General features: G+C 38.7%; 2 long non-coding RNA genes across 2 annotated transcripts; one reads left to right on the top strand and one right to left on the bottom strand.

Annotated features, from left to right (window-relative positions):
• The first annotated feature begins 7,315 nt into the window (after positions 1-7,315).
• Positions 7,316-14,892, top strand: LOC310893083. The gene is made up of 2 exons (XR_014578703.1): positions 7,316-7,410; positions 11,403-14,892. It is a non-coding gene; the product is annotated as an uncharacterized lncRNA (long non-coding RNA).
• Positions 14,893-15,194: 302 nt separating this feature from the next.
• On the bottom strand, positions 15,195-18,058 carry LOC310893086. Its single transcript, XR_014578707.1, has 2 exons — positions 17,209-18,058; positions 15,195-17,165 (listed from the first exon to the last, which is right to left on the bottom strand). It is a non-coding gene; the product is annotated as an uncharacterized lncRNA (long non-coding RNA).
• Between the last annotated feature and the right edge of the window lie 7,154 nt (positions 18,059-25,212).

Below are 25,212 nucleotides of genomic sequence, written 5' to 3'. Positions count from 1 at the left end.
ATAGGGCTTGATTTTTGTGGGTTTCTGTGTGGAGCCAGGAGCCGGACTCTATGATCCTTGTGGGTCCCTTCCAACTTAGGATACTTTATGATTCTATGATACTCCTGCTGTAAGTGCCAAGATCTCCAGGTCAGCTTAGTTTTACGATACTCCATTTCTTAAAAGGACAGTATCATGTACAGAAAGGAGGAGGCAGAAATGTTCTCTCTTCTCGGAAATTTGCTTAGGAATGCTAACTAAAAAGCAAGCAAATGCACATTCACTGTGAACACAGTTCATGAAGTAATGAGGCCACAAAGAGCCTCAGAGGAAATGATTGTTTCCCAACAAGGAGCTCATGCATTTCAAATTGCTCAGCACCTGGACTTGAAATGAGTCCGTGCTCCTGTTGCTTAATACTGTTGCACAGTGGTTTTGGCAACAAGACTGACAGTTTGAAGGGTTATTCACAAAATCATACAGCATGTTAAATTTTGGTAACGTATTTTTTCCCTTCCCTGGCAAGACTACAAAAAAAATTGGCCAGATCTTTACAGATGTGCATCTGGCTGAATGGCAAAGGCCTGGCTATCAAATTTATTAATATTAACTTAGTATTTCCTGTTTTTTGCACTTCACTTAACCAATACAAAACACTGAATCCATACTTAGTCCTAAGAAAATCACTTTTTTCCCATATAAGGGATGAATGCATCTGCTGATGTTTTTCAGGCATTATTAATGTATAATTAACATTTCACTGCTTTGGTGGCATTGAGAATTTAAAATTTATACAAGTATAAAAGTTAATTTCTACCTGCAAAGCCAGACTCTCTATAAATGTCTTCAGAAGGTCAGACTGAATGTCTGTTTAGCCCAATACCTCTTCTGAGTAAATGACTTGTTGTGGATACATAGGGAAAGAATAAGAATCTAGGCAAACAGTATTATTCTGCCCTCATATTCTGCCCTGTCTTTAATTATATGCCTTCTTGAAACTTTTGATCCTGCAGAAGAATGAGGAAAAGTTTTAGGGTAGTAGGGTGTGTCAGGGAGGTCCAGTGCTAACCAAGAGAGAATTCTAGCACAAGGATTTTCTGATCATGAATTCTTGCTTGGAACTGCCATCTTACTACACTCATATTGGAGTCCAATACTCGCGATTTTGATGTAACAGAGTGATACAAAATGTACTGAAAACACAATATATATGTAAGTTACAATGTCAACAGAGCTGCAGCTATGAGATTAGACCAGGTTACTCAAGTCTTTATCCTGTTGGGCCTTAAAAACCTCCAAGGATGGAAACCACATGGTCTCTATGAGAAGTGTGTCCCACTGCCTGACTATTCCCACAGTTAAAAGATTTCTCCTTATATCCAGTATAAATATTCAGTTTATGTCTTTCATTCAATTTATGTCTGTTTTCTCTTTTCCTCCCACTGTGCACTACTGTGAAGATCCCATCTTGGTATTCTTGATGAAAAATCTGAAATCAAGTTGATTAATGTTTTCCTTGCCAAGAGTGGCAGGAGATGGCCAGGGAAAACTGGTCTCGGTATTCTAGATATAGCCTAATGAGGAGCAAATAGCAGGGAACAATCGCTTCCTTTGATCTACTGGCCACGCTCCTGCTCATGCAGCTTAGGTTCCTGTTGACCATCTTTGCTGCCAGAGCCCACTGCTTACTGTCCACTGGGGGCCCTGGGATCTCTTCAGCAGAGCTGCTCACCAGCTAGCCATTCCCTAGTCAGCCTGTAAGGAGTTCTTCCTTCCCAGGTGCATACGAATATTTATTTCACATGAGGATATATATATAGCATCAAACATTTTATTTTATTTTATTTTATTTTATTTTATTTTATTTAGGAAGCCTAACAACTGTGGTGTTTAAAACAACAGAGAACACGAAAGAAATATTAACAAAATGGATATTGTTCCTTATTTGAAGATCAGTTGTTTCTAAGCACCTGGAATATCTACCATATAATTAGCTGTGCTTTCTTGGGCTAAACATAGAACTGTGAGTAGCACTGTAGTGATAGTTTTGAGTATGTCATATGATGTTTCTTTATTTGGAGTATTACCTTAATGAAACAAATAGCAAAAGTTATGTATTTATGAAAGACGTTAAGAAGCATACTTTAAAAATCAGAAAAATTAGAATATACTGTTTAACTTTTCATTGTTGGTACTGTTTATTATTTATTTATTATAAACTGCTCACAGGCCAGAAAAGTGCCTCAGCATTTTTTAGTATTTTGTATTAAATTATTAATATATTTTCTTTCAAGAAGCAATAGATTTCAAAAATACTGTACTTTGTGGAATTACAGATTTTTTTAATAGGCAGAAAGATGAAAGATCGAAGTACTTGTATCTCAATTTGTGACTAGAATGGAAACAAAATAATTGTATTGAGGCAGAAGACTTTGATAACTCTCTTTGTTGTTATTTAGGAGGGGAGACTCCTCTTTTTGTGCTTTTTTGTGCTTGTGCTAGATGAACAGTGCTTTGCCAGATTCTTGATAGCTATCTGGGCTTCGGTTTTTCAGTTTTGAGGTCAGCGCATTAACACATTTGCATTATAAAAAGAAATAAAACTTGTTGGGAATCCCAATATATATTTCATCTGGTTTAAAGCCTTAATCCTGGATTCTGAATGCTGTGTGGTTTTAAGAGTATTAGTACAGATTTATACAAAATGGCTTGATACTGCATGTGTAAGCACTTTCCACCAACATCAGAAAGTTAAATAAAAAAAAAAAGTAGATCAGTGTTAACAGAATCTAACTGCTGGAGACCTGGGAAGACCTGTTTACTGTCTGAAACAACCACGTTGCTTTTTTGCTATTGTTTCAGAGATAGCCTTCAATCAAGTATCTATTAAAATATTCTTTTAATAAACAGAATAAAGGAAGAGTGTGTCTCAAAATCTGTTGTGAAAGGTTTTTTTTGTTTTTTTTTCCCCTTAACTTTCTGTAGCAGTTGATGCACCTGAACACCAGCCGCTCTCTTTTGTCCTTAGAACCTACTTCTGCTACATGCCTGTTTCAGGGCAGATGGGAATAGTTGGCACAGCAACTGGCCAAAATTCAGATACTCCATTTTGTGTAATAAACCCTACATAATGATATTTCTATATTTGGTTTTGAACCAAATCATGCAGAAAGCAATTTTACTAAATTTCCCATGAACAGAAATTCTGAAGAAAAAAAAAGGCATTTTTCCCAATAGCTTCCACCAAGTAAAATAAACGCACTGGGGCCTGCAGCTCCTAAACAAAAATCACATTCCTGAGGGGATCAAGTGGCTAGGGAACAAGTTTGCTTAAAAGTCAGGACATCTTAGAATCTTAGGCCAAAGGACAATCTGCCCAGTGGGGCTCCCTATAATCACATACCATTGATCTCCAGCAGCTGCTGGAGTGGAATTAACATTCTTGTCAGGCTGACTGCTACTACTAGCCATGTAAAATTGTCACAACTGTCCATTTCAACATTTTCATGCCAAGAAACCTTGAAAACCTAAGAGTCTGGACTTGGTATAGAGCTCTCGACGTTGCTAGGCTCTTTCTGCCTATTTAGAGGTAGAGTTCAGCAACTGAGATCAGCATCTGAAAACCCTGCTACAACAAACTATCAAGGCGCCATGGATAATGAGTTTCACTCACAGGGAAAAAAACATCATATCTGTGATAGTTTTATTCAGGTGGGCAGCCAAGCTCCACCACAACCGCTGTTTCACTCTTCCTCCTCAAAGGAAAAGGGGGAGAAAATACAATGTAACAGGGGTCAAGGGTTGAGGTAAGTACAGGTAGATACTCAACAATTATTGGCATAGGCAAAACAGACTCAACATAGGGAGATTAATGTAATTTATTGCCTATTACTAACAAGCTAGAAGAGTGAGAAAGTAAAAGCAAATTCAAAACACCTTACCCACTCCATCCATCCTCTTCTGTGTCCTCCCGCCGCGCAGCACAGAGGAACAGAGAATGGGGGCTGCGACCAGCCCCTAAGGTTTCATCTCCACTGCTCCTTCACGGTCACTCTCTGCCCCTGCTCCACGTGGGGTCCCTCCCACAGGATGCCGTCCTTCCCAAACTGAGCCTGCGTGGGCTTCTCACAGGCAGCAGCTCTTCAAGAAATGCTCCCACATGGCTCCATACCATGGGGTCCATCCGTCAGGAGCAAACTGCTCCAGCACGGGACCCCACGGGCGGCAGCTCCCCCCAAACCCCCTGCACCTGCGTGGGCTCCTCTCCACGGGCTGCAGCTCCATCCCGGGGCCTGCCCCTGGGGGGGCTCTCCATGGGCCGCAGCCTCCTCCAGACCACATCCACCTGCTCCACCAGGGGCTCCTCCACGGGCTGCAGCGTGGAGATCTGCTCCGTGTGGGACCCGTGGGCTGCAGGGGGACAGCCTGCTCCACCAGGGGCCTCTCCACAGGCCACAGGGGAACTTCTGCTCCAGCGCCTGAAGCACCTCCTGCTGTCCTTCTTCACTGATCTTGGACTACAGGACTCTTTCTCTCATTTTCTCGCACCTCTCTCTCCCAGCTGCTGTTGTCCAGCATTTTTTTTTTTCTCTTTCTTAAATCTGTTCTCACAGAGGTGCAAACAATGTCACTCACTGGCTTGGCTCTGGCCAGTGGCTGGTTGCTTTTGAAGCTGGCTGGAGCTGGCTCTGATCTAACATCGAGTAGCTTCAGGACTCTTCTCACAGAGGCCACCCCTGCAGCCACTCTCTACCAAAACTATGCCACGTAAACCCAGTACAAACCTGAACCTCCCCTGCCACAGCTTCTTGTCATTCCCCTGGGTGCTGTCTCTGTTCACCACAGAGAAGAGATCAGCAGTTCCTCCTCCACTCCTCCTTGTGAGGAAGCTGTAGGACGCCATGAGATCTCTCCTCAGTCTTCTCTTCTCTGTGCTGAAGAAACCAAGTGACTTCAGTTGCTCCTCATATATCTTCACCTCCAGACCTTTCATGATCTTTGTTGCCCTCCTCTGGATGATAATAGTTTTATGTCCTTCTTATATTGTGACACCCAAAACTGCTCACAGTACTTGAGTTGAGGAAACATCAGCACTGAGTAGAGTGGGGCAATCCCTTCCCTTCACTGGACAGGATTGCCCTGTCCCAGGTGCAGAATCTAGCACTTGCTCTTGTTAAACTTCGTACAGTTGCTGATTGCTCTCAGTCTGTCAAGATCTCTCTGCAAGGGCCCTCTATCCTCAAGGGAGTCAACAGCTCCTCCTAATTCGGTGTCATCTGCAAACTTCCTTAATATGCATTTCAGTCTTCCATCCAGATCATTTATAAAAACATTGAAGAGAACTGACCCTAAAATGTAGCCCTGGGGAATCCCACTAGCAACTGGCCACCAGCCTGATGTAACCCCATTTACTATAGCCCTTTAAGCCCAATCCATCATCTAATTGTTTACCCTTCACATTTTGTACTTGTCTAGCTGTATGCTGGCATACAGCTAGCATGTATCCAGTTGAATATTTAAGAATATTCAAGAATAATTAAGAATATCAAGAATATTTATTCATTTCTTCACTCTTTGTTTAGCTTATGAAGCAGGCTAAAATTTAACAGAGGTGTGATCACACAATAAAAACACATGCAGGAGTTTTCACCGGTTCTTCTCCTCAGTACAAAACCTTGTTACCAGAAAGACAATGTAATTTTCAGATCTGAACTTTGATAACATGAAAAGGCTTTCATAGTTTCCTTAGGAACAAACTGTTAAGATCACTGTTATATATGTTATATATGCTACAGTTTCTGAAGCAAGAACTGCATGATCTTTTTATTGTTTTTTTCTCTGTGGACTGCATCATGTATAATGTCTTTATTTACAGTAACCTATTTTTCTATATGATTACTTCTTTAAAACATATGTTTCATTAATATTTTCATTAGCAGGTCCCAGATAATTTGTATCAGGAGTTCAGCTTTATTTTATGCATGGTGAAAAGATCAACATATAGATCATAAACAATGATATTATTCAATCTGAAGAAATATGGGATTTTAACTGCATTGTAGAGAAGAAGCTTAATATTTCCTGTCATCTGTTCTAAATATTTCATTCTATTGTTCTTCTGAAAGGTCAAGTCTGGAATGTCACATCTGCAAGGACACCCGTGACCTCTCTTGGCATACAAGGTCTTGCAAGAGGGAAGCAGGAAGACGGAAGAATGCCTCCATGAGTATCCAAAATAGATTATTAAGAACTTATCCCAACAGCTGAGTTCCCTAAGGCATCAGTGTTAGGTACACATATACACAGAATGTTTAGCATTTAAATATACCAGGAAATATTTCCAAATCAGTCTCCAATGACTCTTATAGTTTCTTTCCTTTGTTTTTTGTTAGTTTTTTGGATTTAACAATTTGGAGTTGGTAGCAAGGTTTTTATTTTTTGTTTTGGTTTGTTTTCTTCTGTTTCTTTAATTATTCATATCTTAACTTTTTAGAATTCCTCAGGAACAAACAAACAAACAAAAAAGATGATTTATCTGAATATTGGTAGCTCTGGGAACTTTCTATGATGAAAGAAACTGTATCTATTTTATACATATCCCATCTTTACAACCCCCTTGTTAATGAACACTAATTGCATTCTTTAACTCTGAAACTTTTTGGGAAAAAAAAAAAAAAGACGGGGATTGTTTTAGGGAATTCTGATATTTAGCTACTTCAATATTTTTTCTTGAGTAAGTTTCAAAACAAATACCCAACAAAATAGGAAAACTCTTCACCAGATGGAAGAAAAAAAAAAAGTTAAAATCGGAGCTTGGAAGCAACAGCCTATTCTTTTTTCATAGAATCATAGAATGTTCTCAGTTGGAAGGGACCTACAAGGGACCATCAAGTCCAACTCCTGGCTCCACACAGGACCACACAAAAATCAGATCATGTGTCTGAGAGCATTGTCCCAATGCTTCTTGAACTTCAGACTTGGTGCTCTGACCACTGCCCTGGGGAGCCTGTTCCAGAGCCCAACCACCCTCTGGGTGCAGAACCTTTCCCTAACACCCAGCCTGACCCTCCCCTGTCCCAGCTCCATGCCGTTCCCTCGGGTCCTGTCGCTGTCCCCAGAGAGCAGAGCTCAGCGCCTGCCCCTCCGCTCCCCTCGTGAGGGAGCTGCAGGCCGCCATGAGGCCTCCCCTCAGCCTGCTCTGCTCTGGGCTGAACAAACCAAGGGACCTCAGCCGCTCCTCATATGTTTTGATGCTTACTAATGTTTGCTGTACTTTAAGTCCCTCAGCTCCACCTTTTCTCTGCAAGTCCTGTTGCTGGTCAGACTGCATCTCTTCTCACGTATCATGGCCATTCAGTTCTCTGCAATGAAATTAAAACCCCATCTCTCTTCAGACTGATTAAATCTTGCAACATCTTTGAGGAAAGGGAGGTAGGTATAAACATTCTATTTTTCTTGACACACATAGGAGGCACAGACTAACAAAATGGAAAATACTCAAGCGGTTGCTAAATGTTAAGTCCTATTCACATTTAAAAAAAAAAAATGCATTTCTGTGCTTCGCTGCTTGGAGTTCTAAGGGATTTTATTAAGATAAATGATGAAGCCACTGTGAAGAGCCAGAGAAAAACACGAGTCTTCAGACTTCTGAGGCCAAAGCGAATCACTCTACATACATTTAAAAAGATGCAAGATGACAGTGAGATAAGCTGTATTTAAAGGGCCATATATTTTCTGTTAAAGAGTGAAGGAGTTTCTCACCACCTCAGGAAAAATGTGTTCACAATCACTTAGGCTGCAAATTAAGAAGGCCAGAATGATGTTTCAGGCAAAACTAAAGATCAGTTATGAAAGACCACATGGAAATAGAATTTTAAATGTTTTTTTCCCCTTCATGCTACTGCGAATCATGGACCTAAAACTGTGTTAATTCCAGCAGTCACAAAAGACACTCAGCTTCTGTTTCATAAAAGTCTTAAGTTAAAGAAAAAATGATGCTTCTGATGGCATGCCCTTCTTTGAAAAGGTGAAAGTACGAGCTAAAAGTCACCAGCATTTTGCCAGTGAGCTATGCAAGTTTCATATTGTGTGTGCTCCAACTTCCTTGCATGCTATGACTTGCTCTTGTGGGTGACAGATTCTGTTAGGGAGAAGGTATTTTGCTGCATTCTTTTTACACTGCAAACTTGCCTGGGAGAACATAATTTTAGAATATTTTTGTTGTTGTTCTTGATTTCTAAAATGACAATGTAAGTTCTGTAATTTTACCCATTCTAAGAAATTAGTACTGGAAGATAACACAAAAAAAGACTCATAGACTTTCTTGAAAGCTTAAACATATTTTGAACTTCATTAAAAATGACTGTGGCAGGACTTCGTGTTTTTCAGTCTATGAACTTCTTTATGCTTATTTTACCAATAAAACCCAAACCACTTGACCCCATGAAACTTACAGAAATTATGTTGAATAAATGTTTATTATTTCTCTTATCCTTAATTGCCTGTGCTTATTCACTGAAACACTGTTAATGTTATTCTTTGGAATAATGAGAGACATTGGACTCTTGTTACATGCCTTTATATCTTGGTAATGAAAACCTTGGTTCCTTTGTGAGATCCATGCTCCTGATGTCATTGGAATATGTAGGAGACAGTTGTTGCTGTCTACAAAAATTGAAAGTGCACATATTTCAGTAGCACTCTTTCTTGTTAAAGAAGAGAGAATTATTGTAGTGACACACCTTCATGCATATAGTACAGCTGAGATTATATGATGTGATGTAAGGCTTTGTTTCTGCCTTTATGTGTACTACAACCAGAAGCAGCTGGAGCAATAACTTTGTCACATTAAATCCTTACAGAAGCAAAGTTTGCTCTTGTTTAGCTGTCTAAAATTTCAGCTTAGAAGTAAAACTTTTCCTATAAGCTACTTTTTTTTTTTTCTCAGCATGATACTGATGCAATTCAAATAATATGTATCACATTTTTCTTTGAGATTACATGCTTTTAAATTTTCTTCACTCATAGATCTATGTCCAGAATGAGGCTAAAAAACTCTATGCTTTTTGATGTATATGGTCGTTCATTGCACCAACAAAATGAAACATGTAGAGTTGATTTAAATAACATTATTATAGTTTTCATTTAACTCTGGACATAACAAAGAGATCCATTATCTGTATCTCTGTCACAGAAAAATAGTCTCCCGCAGAGTATATATGTCTTGCTTGAATGTTTGCTAAGCTTCTGTTTCAAGATATTTTTCCACATAAGTGATTGTTGTGTTTGCCAAAGGGATGTAGAATAAATGAGGAAGGAGGTGGTATGTGGGTATGTGTGTAAATTGAAGTTCCTTACACTCACAGGAAAAACAAGACCTTCCTTTAAAGCAATGGGGGTCAAACTTTTTCTTAATACGGGTCACTATTAAAGGGAGAAGCTGCTACATGGGCAGTTCCTTTCCATTCAGGATTGCAAGGTCTACTTCTCTTCCTGTTTACTTTGATTAAACAGACCCCTGATAAATGCACCTATAGATAAATAAATATTGCAAGAGACTGTCTTATTTTTAGTGTCTTTTGCTAAAAAACAAAACAAACAACAACAAAAAACATTTGAGATCAGACAGTGAGAATCATGCACTAGCCAGCTATTCAAGAGCCCTCACCACACGGATTGCTTATAATCTTAGAAAACCTAATTTGTTTATTGACTTTTTGTAGTGCCACATGATATTTCAGCTGAAGATTTACTGCTATTTGGAATTAAGAAAGCCATAGCATGAAACTTGAAAACTGTCTTTCCAAATAATCTTAAATAAAATTCTTAATGGACACAATTGCACTAGCAAATAATTCAGTTCCCCTCATCACTATCAGATCTTGCTTCTTTATTAATTGTGTAAGTATTTGTTCAAACTTCTGTTTGAAGAGAAACAAATATGGTTGCCTTTGAAACACAACCAGTGGTTTTGGTAATAGCTTCTTTTGCAGATAGCTTCCTGTTGTGGTTTAACCCGGACACCACACAGCCGTTTGCTCACCCTCCCCCCTCCCTCTCTGGGATGGGGGAGAGAAACGGGAAAGTGAAGCCCGTGAGTTGAGATAAAGACAGTTTATTAAGACAGGAAAACAATAATAATAATAATAATTATAATATTGATAATAGTACTACTACTAATAATGTGTACGAAACAAGCGATGCACAATTGCAATTGCTCACCACCCGCTGACCGATGCCCAGCCTATTCCCGAGCAGCCGGCCCCCCCACCCCGGCCAGCCACCCCTATATATTGTTTAGCATGACGTCAGATGGTATGGAATACCCCTTTGGCCAGTTTGGGTCAGCTGTCCTGGGTCTGTCCCCTCCCAGCTCCTGCTGCACCCCCAGCCTGCCCGCTGGCAGGACAGAGCGAGAAGCTGAAAAGTCCTTGGCTTGGTGTGTGTAAGCACTGCTCTGCAACAATTAAAGCATCAGCATGTTATCAGCGCTCTTCTCATCCTAATCCAAAACATAGCACCCTACCAGCTACTAGAAAGAAAATTAACTCTATCCTAACTGAAACCAGAACACTTCCAAATATAAAAATAAAAATTAAAATTAAAATGAAGGAATAAGACAGCAGTAGGCTTGTGGGCTCTACACAGTTCTGTGACACTTTCTGAATTTGCTCTTGACCCTCAAGTACCTGAACATACCCTGATGCCAAGGCATGCAACACATTTCAAGCTCTAAGAATGTAGCTCTGATAGGCCACAATAATGACTTCACATCACATTTTCAACAAACAACAACAAACAAAAACAATCAAATCACAGATCAACAATCGTGTCTTTCATTCAAATGACCACCACATGATACAAAAGTTTAGTCCGTATGCAGCATGTTTGCTCTAGGCTAACCCTGAAGAACCACCCTACAAAATTTAATCTGGAGAAAGGTAAATTGATGGTATAAACACATTTAGCAGCACATATTTCTAGGGGTGCGTAGGTATTGGTGAAGTAGTAGGGAGAGTCCTCTTAGGATGAAAATTCAGTCCGTTGCTGTGTCAATGATAATGATGTAAAAATATTTACTAGCAAGTTTTGTAGATGACAGGCTTTGGTGCAATAATAAATGAAGACAAGGAGAGGTTATTTCTGCGCAATTGGAATAATCTGGGTGAATAGCCAAAGTGGGAACCATTCACTAAGACTGACTATAGTCTAGTGTGGTGAATCCCCCCCTCTCAGATTAATTAGTCTCCCACTCTGAACTGTTCTCTGGAGGATACTATCATACAATCTTCCCCTACTGACTACAGGGGACCCTAGGGAAATTAGCCTTTATAGACTAAAATTAGCCTTTGGAAATAAATTCCCTTTCCCTGATCTGACAAATATCTACATATCTCTAATGTGAATAATGCATATGCTTTTAGAACTTCTTGCAAAATATTGCTTGGAAAAGAAGGACTCGTGACTTCCATAGCGCACAAAATATACCTGATTTGGAATCTGTGAGAAGCATGGCTACTCTCTGGTCTAAGACATAATGGTAAGCCCTCTAAAAAGGAAAATCAACAGGATGTATAAGAGACAAGAAAAAATGTATTACAAGAAAATGCTGATCATTGATTATCCCTTAGTACATGTACCTGGAAGAAGCCTAGATTTGCATGTATTAGTGTTGCTTCTGTTTTTCCTAACTATCAGATAAGGAAAACTTGCTGTCTAACGTTACATAGTCACAACATGTATGAACTTTGTCACTATAAAACCTCTTTGTCAGAGAACCTGTCCTCTTAATGGACAAGCCCTCGCGAAGGCTGCCGAGTCCTGGCAGCTGCCTCGAGCGCCCTCGGTGCCGGAGGAAAAAATAAAATAAAATAAAATAAAATAAAAGCCCTGCCCGCCTCGATCCCCCACTCCGCTGCAGAACGCGTCTGCCCCGGAGCTGATCGCGTGGGCGACTGTCTACAAAATGGCGGCGAGACGCCACCTCTTGTCAGCCTCCCTCGTGCGGGCTGTCGGGCCCTGGCGGCTCCCTCATTATGCGGATAGTCTATGATTCTGTGCAAACACACAAAAATTCCTTGTGATTTAGTTGCTTATAAAAAAAATAATAACAATTTCAAGTATCCTTATTTTAAGATAAAATGTCTAACTATATTGTGAATAGTAAAACTGAGACATACTTTCTTCTAAAATAGAGATGACATATAGACGAATTTATTAAGAGGGAGGAGTAGTTTGTACGTAGTTTGTATTCCACATCATAACCCAAACCTAACATACGGATGGTGCCTTTGTGATCTCCAGACGTCTGTTTCTTTAGAAACTGTCCGCTGCAGATTACACAGTCATTTCTGAAATATTCATAGAAAGAACAGAATTCATTTACTGAGCTTTCTGAACATAAGTAATAACGCAAATTTATATTATTTAAACATAACTCCCAAAATAGAAGATCATGTCTGCAGATGGATACCAATACCATTCCAGAGAAAGACTGCCTGTGAGAGCCAATAGGTATGGTTTGGCTTTATAATCATCTTGCTTAGATTCTAAATTACCTCAACAGATTTTCTTTGATGAACAGCAAGCTTTAAAGTGAAGTACAATTTAGGCATCTCAGCTTAGTATTTTGACTTTTAAAAATGTTGTTCATAGATACTTGAGTAAAACTTTCTGATATGATGTGATATATGGAGTAATAATTCGTGTCAAGAAGATGGTTGATGTTAATGAAGAAGGGGGAGATGTGGGAGTGTGGCCATGGGGGTCGACAAGCCCCATGGTTGGTGACAACATCAGACTCTTAATGATGAGGCCATCAGGAATGTAAAGAGTTTAGAGGGAACAAAGAAGGGTGATTCAGGAGACGCCATGCCGTCTCGGGTTGCTTGTTCTCCCGCCGTGAAGGCATGGAAGTTGCTGGGGGGTTGCTGGTTGCCGGGCAAAGTTGTTCGACCAATGAAGAGTTAGTGGAAAAGGACTGCTGTGGGGCGAATGGTATAAGGGAGCCTGTCCTCAGTATGGGATGCAACACGATATGATGAAGTTCTGCCATCAATAAAGTAGTAGCAGTTACTGATCCTAAAAGAACCCTGGTGCCCGTGTGGTCGTTACGCCACAAATAGCACCTGAACAGGTACCTGAAAAAAATGAACAGGGACCTGAAGAAAACAAACAGGGACATGAACAACAGGAACAGGGACAGACTAACAGAACAGGGACCAGGACAGGAACAGGGACATTGATCGCCTAATGAAGATGGGTTCGGCCAAACTCTGCAAACAGCTCAAAGAAGCTGGTATAGAAAGTCGCTGGAGATAGGCGCACCGGAGCTGGAAGGAAGCTCAAGCTGAGAGAAGCAGACCCGCGCACACAACTGCCCCTCGCTGGCCGAAGGTAAGCAGTTGCGTGTTATGGGGAATCATACGTCCTTAGAAACAAAGACTGTCCTGGTAACCTTACAGTTTGTTCCCTTTATTAACAATCAGTTTATGATCCTGAAACATGGGACCAAACTGAGGTCAAGGTGTGGGACTCTGCTACTAAAAACGACAAGGTTGCGGTGGGATTGCTCGGCACCTGGCGAGCAATCTCTGAGGCCTTAAAGAGCCATGTGCGGCCACAAGCAGAAACGTGTGGTTTGCAAGATAGTGAGGCAGCTGCGGGCTCGTCCACCGATCCTTCTGCTACACCATCGCCCCCTAAGCCGCTACCGCCATCGCAGGCCTTTGCTGTTACGCCCCCTGGTGACCTGGGCGTTCCTTGTGATCCGGGCCCTATAGGCCCTGAAAAGGAGCCGGATCTGTTTCCCTTCGATCCGGGAGGAATAGGATACATAAGGCCCGAAGGCCGAGTTGCTTAACAGCTTGAAGCGAGACGTATTGTTCCCACGACTAGCCCTGGAATTGTGCGGTGTTTGTAATCAAGAAAATGAAGACTTGTTATATGATCTGAGAAAAATTAATGAAGTCATGGAGGATACGGGAGCACTTCAACCAGGATTACCAACTCCAACTATGCTCCCTCAGTCATGGACATTAATAGTAATAGACTTAAAGGATTGTTTGTTAAACACTTGCCAGAATTCGGAAAACTCTGCCATGTTTATGTTTCAGTTGATACCTTTTCTGATTGTACCTACGTATAGGCGTACTCGGGTTTCTTATGAATATATAAAAGCAATGTTCTATATATTTAGAAAGTTCGACAGTTATGTGTGCGTGTTGGTAGAGCATAGACTCCCCGCGCACCCAGCGCTGTTTACTTGCCTTTTATAAATATTACTAAATTCAGATTGAGTTGTATCTTCATTTATAACATATGACATCAATAACTAAGTCTTGATTGAAAGTTTCAAATGTCTAATGTTCGTCAAACATGTTAATAATTGCTTTTCCCCCTATAGATTTTCTGCCATTAAATCAAGATACATAATTTAGAGACTTTGTGTGGAAGTTGCAGATTTTATACCTGTATTGCTCTATTTGGTGTTAAATTGATCTAGTTATGCAGCCCACGATTTCACCAGCAATAAAAATGCATAGGAAAATGACAGCATCATTGCTGATGTCCACTTTAGAACTGGAGGTTTCATGCAGTTATCAACAAGGTCAGAATGGATTACAGGAAATACCTTATATGGAAGCCTTGTGGTTTTCTCCTGTATGTCTTTTTCTTCTTATAATTCTGACATAGGTAAACTGTTGTTATGCTTGATAATCAGATATACTTACAGACATCTCAGTTAAGACTTCCTTTTCTAACATGTTTTCATCCCATGTACCTAATAAAAAGCAGGACAAGGACTGTGCAGCATATGTATTGCTGGTTTGATAATGTTAGGATGGAGATAGCGAGATCAGGAGATGGAAAGAACTATACGAAAAGACAAATAAATGTAATTTCAGACTCATATTTGTGATTTTTTTTTTGTTATATATTCCCATGGAGACCCTTTGCTATCCATCTTAAAGTCTAATAATGTAAAGTTAAGTTCTTCTCATTAATAAGAACAGTTTGATGGCATTTATGAGCCCACACATTAAGACATCTTTGTTGATTTTTTTTTTCTCAGCTAGGCTTTGTGTCATTTAAAAAATGAAAAAGTGGATGTTGAAGAGGAAAAACAAAATGTGTGGATCAGAAAAGCAAAATGGCCATCCAGCATCATCTTCAGTGGATAAAACAGGTTCATTTAACTTGTGATCAGTGCAGTGTCTTAATGTACAATAAAAAAAAAAAATCAAATCCAACACAAATCACCTCTGTACAATTGTGCATGCGATTTCATAAAACAAGCCAGAGACACAGCATGAGGTTAAACATATCTAAATATTAGTCAATTATACACATAATTAAACACAGATTTGACTTCAATTATTCTTATTTTTTAAGACATACAGTACTCAAAAGTGATAATCAAATGTAGGGAAAACAGAAAAAAAAATAAATCAAATGCAGGTTTTTTTATTTCAAGACCTTAACCTTCAAAAACAACCATTTTGGAATTTTTGATTTAGGCTGTATCATTCAGTCTTTTTGTAACCTTGTCTATTTAAGGAGACTCATGGTCATAAAATAATCTAATCTAAATGAAACATTTCAGGAACAGTCTTCAATAAATCATGATGTTTGCTCTCTATAGCCTTTCTATGCTTCAAATGTTTATATAGTCTTCTCATTTTACTATTACTTTTTAAGAGGATTCTGGGATTCTGGGAATGTCAAGGCAAAAGAAATATTTATTTGACTTTTATGAGCTGATTGACTCATCTTAAGTAATTATTATTATTATTATTAATGTTTTAAGTAAATGCAGACATAGAAAATGAACAAAATGAGTGCATTGAGAATGTAAAGTATTTTGGAGAATACTGAGCCGCTATTAACCAAACTTCACCTTGCTTTCTAGTCACATATCTTAGTGCATTTCTACTTTGCAATGTGTTTTATTTTCAGTGTTTTTGTGCTGAAATACATGGCTGTTTTAAACCTGAAACTCCTATATTGCTTCATACATAAAGAGATATCTTTTTCTTTTTTTTTTTTTTCCCAGGTCTGGACTTCTGCTATTCATATCTGCGCACTAATGTCATCCGAATCTCCTTTCTACTTTTCTCTATGTATTTTCTGTATATGTCCCTATGTTCATTCATGTTTTGTCTGTCTTTTCAAAATTATGAAACAATAGTATCCCTTTAAAAATATCATAAAGGCCTGATTATAACAGCATAATTAAAAATAAAGACTTCATCCCAAGTTTAAGGGGTTTGATTTTAATGGGACTACATACTTCTTAAGTTGAGTGGTGCGGTACACCATATATTGTTGGACTGAAACTGATGAAGATATGAAGAAAGTAAAGGGCTACTTCTAAATCAAGGCAATCTCTATTTGACTGTATAAGTGAACCTAGCATCTGGCCATTCTAAGTCAAAGTCCTGAAAAGGTGGCTCAAAAATTTAAATTGTGCAATTTCAAAAATTCAAAAGAGCAATGTTGTGCTATAATCTACACATGTATTAGCTTATTTTTGAAATTTATGATTTAGTGTTTATGCAGAAGTAACATTTATCTGCACCATTTAGTAAGACAAAGAGGCTTGGACTCTAAATTCCAGTATTTGGCACAGTAGCAAACAATTTCACAACATGCAAAAGGAGTACACACAGAACATTGGTACAAGCTTTCCATGCTGTATCTACTTTACTCTTTCTGCAAAAAGTTCCAGAGAATGCTGCCTCTTCCATAAAGATTGCTGACACAGCAAAAAACGTGGGGTTTTCTGTAAATATAAAACTCAGACAATTAACTCATGTACAACACACACGTCATCATATTCATTTGCCATTTTCATGGTGGCTTGTCCTTTCTACATTTTATTATTCATTTATGATAGCTATTATATGCCTTTCAGAGTCTGTCTGGCTCTCCTGAGGAATATTTATGACTATTATAGGGCTCTTATGAGAAGACCCAACGATAGTTATTGCGGAAACTCTGTGAAATGCTACATTAGTGCAGAGATATGCTGGTAGTAAAATACCTGAACTTGTTTCAAAGTATCCCTTGATGGATATTAAGACAGGATTCTTCTGGTGAGTTTCTGTATCTCCTCTAACCCCATCACCTCACAGAAAAAAGTATTTCTGATTGGAAGTTTTATATTCAGTGATTGCAGCTGGTGCCTTTCTGATTGGAAGTTTTATATTCAGTGATTGTAGCTGGTGCCTGAAAGCAAGAGACTTTGGAAAAGCTTCCACTGAAAGAAACAAGAAAAAGATGATTTTTCAAGGTATTTTCTCCAGTAGTAGCATAGCAGAAATAATGGTAGGTAAAGATAAATGTGCTAAGGTTGCACCTTCTGACACTTGGGTACACCTTTATTATCCTTAACCCTTCTACCTCCTTCTATTTTAAAGGAGGAAGGGTGATGACTTGATGTGAATCTGAATACTGCAGTACTGCACCACCTTCTCTGAGAGATACACTCTGGAAGAGAAAGAAATTGGGTGGGTGGTGGTGGGAGGGAAGTTAATAGATTTTGCTGGCATTTATCAATGACTAATTTCATCCTTGCATCCATAACCATGAAGAAAAATGCTGAATCATATTTTGCTGATCCATGGCCATTAAAATCCTTTCTATGCTTCCCCTGTTTTGGCCTCTCTATGTAAAGAACAAGTATACATTTCAATTTAGAACCAGGAGATTTTCCAGCACACAAGTGGTTGTTATAGGAGCAAGTAAGTATTCCATGCTGCCAGGAAAGTCTGGGAAACATCTTGGGTGGAAGGTGAAAGAAGAGAATTTATCAGTCCAGAAAATTAAAGAAAAAAATAAAAAAGAAATATGAAAGCAAAGGCTTGATATGGGTACAAGATAAAGATAAAACAATTTGGTTCAAAATTTGATTTACATTATATGGAACATAAATGTCTCTGATGGGTTCATGTCCTATGAATGCAAGAAATAGATTCCATTATACCCAGAGAAGTTGTGGATGCCCCGTCCCTGGGATTGTTGAAGACCAGGCTGGATAAGGCTTTCAGCAACCTGGTCTAGTGGAATGTGTCCCTGCTCATCCCTTGGGGGGGGGGGGGGGGGGGGGGGGGGATGGGAATTATATGATCTTTAAGGTCCCTTCCATTCTAACCCAAACCATTCTGTGATATGATTATCACAGTTGATATGATTATCATCTTATGTGATTATCACAGCTGCTTAATATAATTGTTCCAATTGTACAGGTTACACAGTATCCTTATTAACTTTTTGGAACACAGTGTTTCAAACAATTTTTTTCTCAGTCTCAAAAATTTGTTGCAAAAGTTGCTCAAAAAGTTGCTGAAAAAAAATTATGTATTTATATTGTCTGGGCTATATAGGCAGTTTAAAAGAAAACTTTTATAAGAAAATAGCAGTTAAAAGAAAGCCAATGTCTTGGAATGCAATGTACTGCCATTTTGGACCACTCCAGCATTTATCTTGTGTAGGAAATCTTGTGGCTATTTGAGAGAAAGTACAGAAAGAGATTTGCAGTGACTAATCTGATAACAGGGAAGCTAGTCTCCACAGGTATCTTCCTTAATTAAAGGAGAGGAGCAGATTCACAAAGAATTTGTTTCAGAACAAGGGGCTCTTAATCATCACTGAAGGTGTCTTCCTCCACTGAAGATGCCTAAGAAGATTCTTCTTCACAGGTAAAAGTCAGTCTTTTTGACTAACCTTTCAAAGGCTTATCACACTTCATTACAAGATGATCCTCTAAAATATTTCCTGGCATGGAGTGTGTATCAGTGTTTAGGGCCTAGATTTCCATTTCTTTTTTCTTTGTGGCATATTTTCTCCTCCCTCACAGTTACAGGCCAACACTTTTATACAAATTATTAGAAAAAATGTTCTTGTCAGACCAGGATGAGTGTCACACCACAGGAATAAAATATTATCCCCACTTTTGTGTACTCTGACCATAAGCTGCCTGGAATAGGAATTGTTTTTTACTTCTGATCCTTAGGCAAAACCCAGCATACATATTTAGACAACATCAAAGAAAAAAAAAAAAACAAAAAAGCAAAACCAACCAACCAACCAAACAATAAAACCCAAACACAAAGTGACTTAGTAAATTAATTGAAGTCAATAATTTCAGTTTACTCTAGCTGAGGATCTGGCCCTGAGTATTTATTAAGTGTGGGATTAAGTGTAAATAAATCATATTGCACTGTTGGAGTGTATGGTAATTGGGTTATTTTGTTTTCTGAATTCCCTGGCTTTTGCTCTTCTGGTTTACTTTAATTAACAAACAGCATGAAGCTTCTCAAACCTGTCCTTGATGTTCATTCAGCAAGAGGGAGAGCAAATGCCAAACTTTAACCTATAATTCATCACAAATAGTGAAATACCTTATAGGAGGTAGCAGAAAATATATTCACTCACATTTAAACTAAGTGTTTCAAATAATGATTTAATCGAAAATTAATAAGCCAGTTATTGCAGGTTAATTAAATGCCACTTGATGATTAAAAACATATTATTTATTCAGATTAACAACTATTAGGCAGTAGTGTAGCCCCACACCCTGCTGTGACTTACGGCTTTATTATTGCTTTAAAAGACTCTGTCACTGTTGCATTTTTTTGTTGTTGTTTTGTTTTGTGTTTGCTATGTTCCTTTTTGCAACACCTTGAAAATATTATGAGAAAGTAACCCAAAATTCTTAGCATATGACTGCTTTCCCCTAACGTAGACTATCTGTGTACTTTTGGTAGCAGTGTTTCTAAAAGTTCAGCTATAACAATGGGAAGGAAAACACCACTGAAACATTTCAAGTGCTATACATGTCCATACATATATAAAACAATGGGAACATTTGCGAAAGGTGTATAAAAAGTAGCATAAGTGAAAGTAGTCAAATATTGAGTCTGTAAGCTTCCAAAGAATTTCTCTGAAATACCCTATGGGCCATACCCAACTAATATTCAGAAGAGCTGTACACCCATATACGACACCTACATTTGGACGTAATATGTGAATACTGCCTTGTGGTAGTCAGGAGTGGATGCTGGAAAAATTAGCAGCACCAATTTTTTTTTGTCATTTACATTACAATCTTTATCCATATTTTCTTTTATGAAAGTCTTTTTAATGGTCCTTTAATTCTTATGTTGTGCTATGCTGATACGTTATTTAGAATTCCTTGTAGATGAAGGATTACCGTAATAGAACAAACTTTTCATCCATACTAATGCACAGTATGAGCAGCATCTTTTCCTGTCTTAAATCCAAAACTACATTAAATCAAAGCAACTGTACAAATCAGTTTTGCATGCACGGCAGGACAGCAGGGTTTTCCCACCTTCAGTTTGGACAAGAAACTGCAGCCTGGCAAGTAGCCTATTACAATTATGTCAGTCTGGAAATATTGCACAGCTTTCATGACGTGAGGGAAGTGGCAGAGTCGCATATACCGTTTTTTTGCTACTTTTGATTAAGTGATTTTCATCTTCCTCAATGAATTGTCACTGCACTGGAAGACTTTACTGTACAAACCATGGGCACTGAGTTTCCTCCTGCGATTTCACAACACCTCTGAGTGCAGTAATGACACCTCTTTTTGCCTGTAGTAAAACTTTTCCTCCCATCTTTTCTTAGAAATCACTTATCAGAAATTCCAACAATTCATTTCAACAACAATTTCAACAACAAAAAATGCTTTCTGGAGCCCAATATGATATTAGGAATTTAGAATTTGGAAAAATAACTTTATTACCTTTACAAAATTATAGGATGTTATAAACTTTAATGTTTTAAGGGTAGCTTAACCTAGATCTAGAATTTCCATGCATCAGCCCGTAAGTGAGCTTGAAAAATACTGGGCTGCCTCTCCCTGACTACAAACCTAGCTGTCTTAATACAGAATTCACTATATCCTCTTCTGACACGGAACCCACTTGCTTAGGCCAGCTTTGTTTAAAAGATAACCAAGGGAGGAACCAATCAAAAGATGATTTTTTTACTGTGTTTTACATCAAAGACCTTTTCTCAAATTAAGGCAGTCAAAAATATTCTATATGCTAGTTTACAACTATTGCAGAAAGTCAACTGTCTAAAGCGTAAAACACAGTTTATTTTCAGTACTGTGAATTGCATTGCCATTCCCATTCTATAAAATAAACTTATAAATTTGTAAAAACAAAGGCAGTAGAAATGGTGTCACATTGACTGGAAAACACTTTATTCCAGCATACACAGCTGTTATGGCTTCTGAGAGGGCAAGGACACAGAGAACCAGGTCTCCTTCCAATCTTCTTCTCTAAAGTTAAGAGTGGTTTAATGACCACCATTCTTCTGGATCCATAAGGTTTATAAACTGTCCTCTAACAATATAGTAGTTGAGTTAAACGTTATTTTACAGAAACAAAATCTTCCCAATCTATCTAAGGCTTTAAGAGAAAGACAAACATACAAGCAAAAGGGTCTTGAGAAAAGAATCAGCTACACTAGCTTATATTCTTCAAATTCACTGACTCTTAGGCTTGAAGAGAAGACAGTTAATACCTTTGTTTTCACAGAAGTTGAGTGTATAAGTGCTTTCTCCAGCAGTCAAGAAGGTCAGGCTTTCCTAAATGCAATAAGCAACAGAAAAAGTGTGAGCTACCATGCTGAACAAGAAGGAGGACCTTTTCTTGATGAAAAAGTCAGCAAGAAGAGAGGAGAATGTAATGTCATTTATTTTACTTTTCCTTCAGATGCCTCTAGCAGGCAGCTTCAGCAACTTCTCTGATCTCTGCAGTATTCATGAAAATGATATAAGACTGTGTGAGGATACAAATGGTATTTGTCAATAGGTGTCAGGATCTTCATACTGTTTGAGTTAAGCATCTGAAGATATTTTATAGGAAGGGTATTTAAACATTTAAGGATTTTCATTTGTATATAGAAATAACTGGATAGTTTATGGAGTCATTTTGTGTAACTCTATGTGCCATATATCTATTGAGGATCTGACTGGTCACTGGTTCTATATCCAGGTGGAGGCCATTGACAAGCGATGTCCCTCAGGGGTCTGTCTTAGGACCAGTGCTTTTCAATATCTTCATCAATGACATAGATGATGAGATTGAGTGCATGCTCAGCAAGTTTGCAGATGACAGCAAACAAAACTTGGGGGTTCTGGTAGACAAAAGTCTTGACAAGAGCTAGTAGTGTGCACTTGCAGCCCAGAAGGCCAGCTGCATCCTGGGCTGTGTCAGAAGAGGTGTGACCAGCAGGTCAAGGGGGGTGATTGTCCCCCTCTACTCTGCCCTCATGAGGCCCTGCGTGGAGTGCTGCGTCCAGGTTTGAAGCCCCCAGCACAAGAAAGATGTCGACCTGTTAGAGCGAGTCCAGAGGAGAACTACAAAGATGATCAAGAGGGCTGGAACATCTCTCCTATGAAGAAAGGTTGAGAGAGCTGGGCATGTTTAGCATGGAGAAGAGAAGGCTCCAGGGAGACCGCACTGTGACCTTTCCCATACTTAAAGGGGTCTTATAAAATAGACGGCGAGGGTCTCTTTACTTGGGTAGATAATGATAGGACAAAGGGGAATGTTTTTAAACTAAATGAGGATAGATTTAGACTAGGTATTACGCAGAAAATTTTCACTGTAAGGGCAGTGAGGCACTGGAACAGGTTGCGAAGAGAAGTTGTGGATGCGCCATCCCTGGAGGTGTTCAAGGCCAGGCTGGATGGGGCCTTGGCCAACATGATTTTGTGGGTGGCATCCCAGCCTATGGCAGGGGGGTTGGAGTTGGATGATCTTGAAGGTTCCTTTCAACCTGAGCCATTCTATGATTCTATGATATGACTTTCAGAATTGTCTTCAACTTTCCAAGACACACTGCAAATTATAAATTGCAATCATGTTTCCAGCAGCTTGGTATACCTCAGAGCATCCTCTGCAAACCTCAGCTTGTCCTAAGACTACCGCAGCAGACATTAAAATGATGGAGCAATTAGTACACAGATAACTTATAAAATGCATTGTGTCAATTTTATTAAAATTTCAGTGGATAAGGATGGAGGTGGTAGTGGTGGAAGTAGAGGATAGAGTTTTTCAAATAACTGAGAATAGATTATCATACATTTCTTTCATACCACTTTGGATTCATACCATTAATGATTCAAATCAATACTATTTCAAAGATGTGAGATGGTATAAAGATAAAAATAGCTTTCAAGCTTAAAGAAGCACACATTAAAATACACTGAGACAGCTATACCTTTTAGTGCTATTTAGTTCCGACAAAATAATTGAACTTTACAGATATTATTCACTTTTCTCTATTTATGTTGCCTTACCATTTTGCCTTTCTCTTAGTAGAAACGAAAATAATTAATCAATGTCACTTCTATTTTAATCATTCCTATTTTCTTGTTTTCATGTACTTAAAAGAGATTCCAGTATATTAGTTTCCAATACTTAAGCAAAATACTGAAATACAGAGGAAACAACTCATGTGGTTTTAGAATTAGTATTTGTTAGTAGTATGGCTGTGTTACTGACAGCTGATAAACAAAGAAGCAACTTTACAGATGTCTGCAATTTCAAAAGTACCCCATTACACTTGTCCTTTTGCCTTCCTTTTGTTCTTTGAAACTTTTTCTACAGCTTTCTCTCAAATTTTGTTAAATCATGCTACCACATAGCAAACCAACATGATTTTCTTTAATTTTAATTTTTATTTTTTTAGGAGTCCTGTAACTCTTTTAAATTGATACTGTTTTAAAAATAGTGAAATGAAAAGAAGAAGGGGGAAACTGAGAGAGAACTCTGAGATACAGAACTAAAGAATTCTGGTCTCTAATAGATATGTGACCCTTAGTTATTAATGAATTTCCTCGGGGTGTTTTGTGACCACACTAGATACTATAAGTAGTGAAGCATCAGCTCTTGCTTCATATCAGCCAGCTTGCTGCTTCACCCTTTCTTCCTTCGGTGTTTTTCTTATTGAAAGAAACAACTTGCACCATGCTACATAACAGGAAGAGGGCTACATCAGCACATCTCTTGGGGAAGACAAGTCTCACAATATGGAAAAAAACAGAACCATGGTAAAATGTTGCAACTTTTTGCTTATTTGCTTCCTTCCCAACATGGAACCACTTAAAAAACACCTGTCTTCCTTCTGACATCCCATCCTCTCCAGTAAGAAGTATATCATAGGTGATAAATCCATGTGCCATGTTGGGCAAATGAAGGAGTCAGGAATTGGAATCATTGCTGCAGGGCTGCACATGTGTGAAATGTAGCCTCCTCTGTTTCGCTAAGTGAGATCGGAGACTTCATTATGCTATAGCTACACCTGAAATACTCTGATTAGTGAACCAGAGAGATCAGAGGCAAATGGTCAGGGGCTGAGCATTGCATCTCATCTCATCACAGAAATACTGAGAAGGACAAAATATCCAAAAATACAAGGAGGATAATGTACAGGGTATAAGCAGGTATGGGGATCTGCAGGAGTCAGGAATGTCAGGGAATCTCTAACCTCAGGGTCAGAAGGAAGTCACGATCCTGGAGGTAGGTCTGGTTTGCTTTCTTAGAAGAGAGAAACATAGAAACAGTGTGGGGATGTAGACGAGGAGGTATGAGAAACATTTAGCTTCAGTTTGGGGAAAATGTAAAGGGTGGATAATGGCTTTAGTCCACGTGGAAATGTTGTGTGCAGGAACGACAGAACTGCCATTAAAATGTATAGTTGCCTTTCATTTCTCTGTAACCCTCATCCTACAGAGACTTTTTGCAGAGACTGCTGAAACTATGCAAGAAGTTAAGAAAATCCTGAGAGGCAAATTCGTGAATGCTTCAGTCACAGTCTTCCCTTCTTATAGCAGCCTATTTTTGTAAAACTTTAGGACAAATCAAGATATTTGTGAAATGCAATTGAAATTCACCAATAGGCTGAAGCACTGGTGTGGCTGGGCTTGGAATACAGGCTTTCCCAGAGCCACATGCTGTGATCTCTTGCCTTGTGTGCTAAGAAACCAAGATAAAAGAGAAAGAATGAACTCCTGCATGACAGATTAAATGCCTTTTTCTTTTTCTTTCTCTCTCTCTTTTTTTTTTTTATGTACAACAGTAAGAAATGCTATGAGAGGCAACTACAAAAAAAATATTTTTAAAATCTGAAAAAAAAAAATGAAAAAGATTTCAATTTGCAATAAAAAGCAGCTTTTCTCTTGCAAATGTC

This window comes from Anser anser, assembly GCF_964211835.1.
Source record: "Anser anser genome assembly, chromosome: 1".
Taxonomy (NCBI): domain Eukaryota; kingdom Metazoa; phylum Chordata; class Aves; order Anseriformes; family Anatidae; genus Anser; species Anser anser.
Note: the sequence above shows the minus strand (reverse complement) of the source record. Positions and strands in the feature narration are given on the sequence as shown.